The 6,398-nt window shown below is 44.2% G+C and overlaps 1 pseudogene; it reads left to right on the forward strand.

The window, feature by feature from the left end:
• Positions 1-660: 660 nt before the first annotated feature.
• Positions 661-5,043, forward strand: LOC128114327 (cytosolic Fe-S cluster assembly factor NUBP1-like; annotated as a pseudogene).
• The last annotated feature ends 1,355 nt before the right edge of the window (positions 5,044-6,398 follow it).

A 6,398-nucleotide genomic window follows, 5' to 3' on the forward strand; every position in this document is an offset into this window, starting at 1 on the left:
GGTCATTGCCCTGAACTACAGTGAGGGTGACAGTCTGTCAATGTTCTATACTATCTGTCTATTTAATGATATATCCATAATCCAGTAAACTCACTGTTTGTTTTAGAATGCCATTTTGCTCTCCTGTTCTAAGTACTAGTAGGCAAAGTTCCATAGTACAATGAAAAAAAAAAAAAACACAAACACGTAACTGGTATCACATTTGGTCACATTATGGGTAAAAACTAGAATTATTCATAACATCCACCAAAGATCACACTTGTTATACATGTAACAGCTGCTCAGGTTGTCACAGAATGGAGCTTGTGTGTGGAGAGAGCTTACCTACAACTCATGAGTGTGGTTTCAAGTTCTCTAAACTTGCCTGTCAGTCTAAATAACTCTGACGCCTTTGTTGATGAAGTAAAGATAAAGCATTGTGCCAGAGGCCAATCCTTAGTACAAGTATGAGGAAGTCATCTGGAATTGCACATTATAAAACATGTACTAAGCCGGGCGGTGGTGGCGCAGGCCTTTAATCCCAGCACTCGGGAGGCAGAGGCAGGCGGATCTCTGAGTTCGAGGCCAGCCTGGGCTACCAAGTAAGTTCCAGGAAAGGCGCAAAGCTACACAGAGAAACCCTGTCTCGAAAAACCAAAAAAAAAAAAAAATGTACTAATAGATAAAGGATTGAGTTAAAACATAAAAAATGATTATTTTTCCATCTTGGGTGCGTGAATGACTCCTTTTATCTGTTGGTAAATTTAGTGATACTTTAGAGACTTCTGCTTTACCTGTATGATAACACCATAACTTTTGACACATTTCTCAAGGAAGAAATTATATTTCACTATTCCTAATCATGTAATTATGGGAGTGGGTTGCTGGCAAGACATAGTTGTATGAGTGAAGACTGTTGCTGCCTTATCTGCATTTCTCACTTCCAGTTTTGCAAATGCATAAAGACTCCTCTATGAAAACTGTTGCAAGGTACCATGGAACATTTTAACAGATTGTTGCCAATGAAATGAGGGTTTTGCATTAACTATTAAAAATTCAGCTATATGGTTTAAAATTATTTGGCATTTTACTGTGTGGAATAGAAGCTTTCCCTCAGTGCATTATTTATATTTTTGACAATCACTATTTTTGATTACCAGTCAGATGATAAATAAATGTATTATATAGGAGATTGAAAATAATTTGAAACTATTTAAGGAATCATTTAATGGATCATAACATTAGACCTTCGAGACTCTTGGGCTGCTGGGAAAAAATAGATGTTACTAAAAAATATTTAACCATGCTCACTCACAATGATTATTCTGAATAATCATAGATTTTAAGTTTATAATTTGATTGTCTACTTTTATCAAAAAGAGTATAATGACCAAGTTCTGGGTTCAAAACTGTGTTCCTGACACTCATTAACTATGTGATTTGGGGCAAGCTTCATAATCCTCCTAACTCATCTTAACCTCTACAACTGGATCTCGCATTGGGGCCTAGGAGTTTTTCAAAAGTGTATATTCTTGATTCCAACTACCAAAATTAGAGCTTCTGGGGCCTGGCCACACATGCTGGGCTTTCACAAGCCCTGTCTCCTGTTGTTGTTTGTTTTTGATCTTTTTGGGGGCCTACCACCCAGCTCCCAAACAAATCACACACAGAATCTTATTCTTAATTATGAATGCCTGACCTTAGCTTGGCTTGTTTTTTGCCAGCATTTCTTAACTTATCCCATCTACCTTTTGCCTCTGGGCTTTTCTCATTCTCTTACTTCTGTAAATCTTACTCTTACTCCATGGCTTGCTGTGTAGCTGGCTGGCTGGCCCCTGGAGTCCTCCTCCTTCTTTGGCTATTTCTTTTTTTACTCTCAGATTTTTCCTTCTATTTATACTCTCTGCCTGCCAGCCCTGCCTGTCCTTTCTCCTGCCTTGCTATTGGCTGTTCAGTTCTTTATTATATCATCACATGTTTTAGACAGGCACAGTAACACAAGTTCACAGAGTTAAACAAGTGCAACATGAACAAAAGTAACACACCTTAAGATAATATTCTCCAACAGTTTCCTGAACAGCACTCAAGTTTGAGTGTGTGTGCTATATGGGTGTATGCGAATGTGTGCCAGGCATCTTTCCCTGTTGTTGCTCTCTACCTTGTTTTGAAGCAAGCTTGAGAACCACTAATCTCAGCCACAGTCATGCCTTCCATGACCTGCTAATCTCTCTCTGTCTCTCTGTCTCTGTCTCTGTCTCTGTCTCTGTCTCTCTCTCTCTCTCTCTCTCTGTCTTTCTCTTTGGTTTTTTGAGAGAGGGTTTTTCTGTGTAGCCCTGGCTGTCTTGGAACTCAGTATGTAGATTAGGCTGTCTTGAACTCAACAGAGATCTGCCTGCCTCTGCTTCCCAAGTGCTGGGGTTTCCACCACCATCTGGCAACCTGCTAATCTCTTAAGAAAGTGTATGCTGGCTGGTTTCTTGTTTGGTTGATGTGTTTTTGTGGTGTGGTTTTTGTTTTTGTATTTTTTGTTTGTTTGTCTGTCAACTTGACCCAAACTAGAGTGATCTGGGAAGAGGGAATTTCAATTGAGAAAAATGTCTCCATCAGATTGGCCTGTGCACAAGTCTGGGGGTTTGGTGCAGGCATTTTCTTGATTAATGACTAGTATGGGAAGACCCAGCTCACTAAGGGCAGTGTCATCCCTGGGCAGGTGGTCCTAAACAAGCCGTGGGAGCAAGTCAGTAAGCAGCATGACTCCATGGCCTCTGATTCAGTTCCTGCCCTGCCTTGAGTTCTTGTCCTGACTTCCAACAATGATGGACTGTGATGAAAACTTAAAAGTGAGACAAGAGCCCCAGCAAGAGTGGAAGCATGGAGGAGGCGTCCCACAGCTGCCCCAGGCCGACAGTGCCCAGGTGGGCCGAGGAGCCTTGTGCCAGGGATGCCCCCAACCAGAGGCTGTGCGCATAGGGTGCTGGCACTGCACTGGACCTGGCCGTGGAGGAAATCAAGGAGAAAATGAAGATGGTGAAACACAGAATCTTGGTGCTGTCTGGGAAAGGTGGCGTTGGGAAAAGCATGTTCAGTGCCCACCTCACCCACAGCCTGGCAGAAGATGGAGACATGCAGGTCGCTCTTCTGAACATTGATATCTGTGGGCCATCGATTTCCAAGATCATGGGCTTGGAAGGAGATCAGCTTCACTAGAGTGGCTCCGGCTGGTCTCCAGTGTACGTGGAGGACAACCTGGCGGTAATGTGTGTGGGTTTCCTGCTCAGCAGCCCTGATGATGCTGTCATCTGGAGGGGACCAAAGAAAAATGGCATGATCAAGCAGTTCCTCCATGATGTAGACTGGGGAGATGTCGACTACCTCATTGTAGACACCCCAACCGGCACCTCCGATGAACACCTCTCTGTCGTCCAGTATCTGGCTGTGGCGGATCACCACCCCTCAGGAGGTGGCCCTCCAGGATGTCCAGAAAGAGATAAGCTTCTGCCACATTATTGGTGTGGTGGAGAACATGAGCGGCTTCATTTGCCCCAAGTGCAAGAAAGTCTCCTATCTTCCCTCCCACAACTGGGGGTGCTGAGGCCATGTGCCAGGACCTGAGGATCCCTCTTCTGGGCAAAGTGCCGCTGGATCCATTCATGGGTAAGAGCTGTGACAAAGGGCAGTCTTTCTTTGTTGAAACCCCAGATTCACTAGCCACAGCAACCTACAGAATAATTCAAAGAATCCAAGAGTTTTGTAGTTCTCGTCAGTCACATAATGAGAACCTCATCAGTCCCTGAAGGGGACAGAGCCAAGTGCCACCTGCTCCTAGTCACAGAACCTTCAGGCACATGTCCAGCTACATCTGGTCAGCAGAGGACAGGTGGGGCCACGGCCAACAGATGCTGACGGGATTTGAAGTCACTTCCTTACAACACTTAATCACTTATCTGTCTGCTTCCAGATCAAAGGTATAGGTACTCTGCATACAGGTGCTGTTCATCATAAAATAAAACAGCCTCCTTGAATCAGTTTTGAAAAATAAAAAGCCAAACAAATCCTTTCTTCTCCCAAGTTTGGTTTGTTCAGTGTTTTGCTACAGCAACAGAAACCTAACTAGAAAGAAATCTAACTATAACAAGGTGAGTATAGCTGACATGCTTTCTTCTCCCTTCCCTTCTTTTCTTCCTCCCTCTTTCTTTTGAATATTCATATTTTGTTTGTTTGTTTTGTCTTTTGTTTGTTTTTCCAGACAGGGTTTCTCTGTGTAGCCCTGGCTGTACCAGAACTTGTTTTGTAGACCAGGCTGGCTTCTAACTCACAGAGATCCTCCTGTCTCTGCCTCCCGACTGGCTTGGATATTCACTTTTAAAACATATATGGGTATGTAAGTTTTAATTTTAATTAATTATTTTGAGGTGCTGGTAATCTCACCCAGGGCCTTGTTGCACTCGCTAGGCCAAGTGTTCTACCACCCAGCCACACCCCTGGCCTCATGGGTTTTTTTTCTATCTTTTTTTTAAAACATATTTTATGTCTTGAGTGCTCTATGTGTATACCTGCATACCAGAGGAGGGCATCAGGTCCTGTTATAGACGGTTGTGAGCCACCATGTAGGTGCTGGGAATCAAACTCAGGACTTCTGAAGAATAGATGGTGCTCTTAACCACTGCGCTATTTCTCCAGCCCCTGGCCTCATGTTTTTAATTCTTCACAGATACATAATAACTGTATGCTTTTACTGAGGAACAATATGGTGTTTCAGTAATACACAGTCAGTGTACAGTGATCAGATTCAGGATTACTGGCTTCCTCACCTCAGACATTTAGTGTTTCATTGTGTTAGGAACATTCAAAATCTTCTCTTCCTCACCAACTGCATGCACCCTTGTGCCTATGGGCCGTCCTTTCTCTGCTATTACTGTTCTTCGTAGTTCCTAGTCTGTGGCAACTGTGATGGCTGTTCTTGGTGGCCAACTTGACTACATCTGGAATTAACTCAAACCCAAGTAGCTGGGTATACCTGTGAGGGATTTTTTTCTTCTTTCTCTCTCTCTCTCTCTCTCTCTCTCTCTCTCTCTCTCTCTCTCTCTCTCTCTCTCTCTCTCTCTTCTCTCTCTCTCTCTCTCTCTCTTCTCTCTCTCTCTCTCTCTCTCTCTCTCTCTCTCTCTTCCTCTCTCTCTCTCTCTCTCTCTCTCTCTCTCTCTCTCTCTCTCTCTCTCTCTCTCTTTTTCTTTCTTTCGTTTGCTTCTCGAGACAGGGTTTCTCTGTGTAACAAACCTGGCTGTCCTGGAATTCACTCTGTAGACCAGGCTGGCCTCGAACTCACAGAGATCCACATGCCTCTGCCTCCCGAGTGCTGGAATTAAAGGTGTGCGACACCATGCCCCTCTAGGGATTTTTTTTTCTTAATTAAATCATTTTGAGTGTGAAGACCCAGTTTTTAATCCAGATCTTTTTTTGTTTGTTTGTTTTTTGTTTTTTTTGAGACAGGGTTTCTCTGTGTAGTTTTGGAGCCTGTCCTGGAGCTCACTCTGTAGCCCAGGCTGGCCTTGAACTCACAGAGATCCGCCTGCCTCTGCCTCCTGCCTCTGCCTCCCAAGTGCTAGGATTAAAGGCGTGCGCCACCAACACCCGGCTTAATCCAGATCTTTTAAGGTGGGGAGATCACCTATAACCTGGGCCACATATTCTGCTGGCAGCCTGTATAAGGACATGGAAAAAGGAAGCTTCCTCTCTGCCTGCTTGCCCTCACTCTTATTGGCAAGTCCATTCCTTCACTGGCACTAGAGTCTACTTTTTCAGGATTCCGGCACATACTGAAGACCAGCTGAGATATCCAGCCTTGTGTATTGAACAACTACTGGATTCTTGGGCCTTCCATTGGTGGACAGCCATTGTTGGATTAGCTGAACCACAGCAGCCTGTAAGCCAGTCTAATCAATTCTCTCTCTGTGTGTGTGTGTGTGTGTGTGTGTGTGTGTGTGTGTGTGTGTGTGTGAGAGAGAGAGAGAGAGAGAGAGAGAGAGAGAGAGAGAGAGAGAGACAGACAGACAGACAGACAGACATGTGTACACGTGTGGAGGCCAGAGGTCAATTTTAGGTGTCTTCCTCTATTGCCCCCCACCTTATTGTTTTGAGGCAAGGCCTCACTTTCACTGAAACTGGAGCTCACCAATTGGTTAGGCAGGCTGCCCACTGAGTTCCTGACTCCTCATCTGTTTCTACCTCCCCAGCACTGAGATTACAGATGCATGTCACCATGCCCAATTTTTTGTTTCCTTTCGATGCTTACACTTCCTTTAGGTTTTATATCATAATGCCTGCATCCAACTAGGGACAGAGTTGAAAAAAAGCTGTTTCTCCTTCTCAGCAGCCATTGACTATCTGTAGTTCTACATCTAGGGGTGGGACCATATGCAATT

The sequence above is a fragment of the Peromyscus californicus genome, unplaced genomic scaffold, assembly GCF_007827085.1.
Source record: "Peromyscus californicus insignis strain IS unplaced genomic scaffold, ASM782708v3 Scaffold_10__1_contigs__length_136768540, whole genome shotgun sequence".
Taxonomy (NCBI): domain Eukaryota; kingdom Metazoa; phylum Chordata; class Mammalia; order Rodentia; family Cricetidae; genus Peromyscus; species Peromyscus californicus.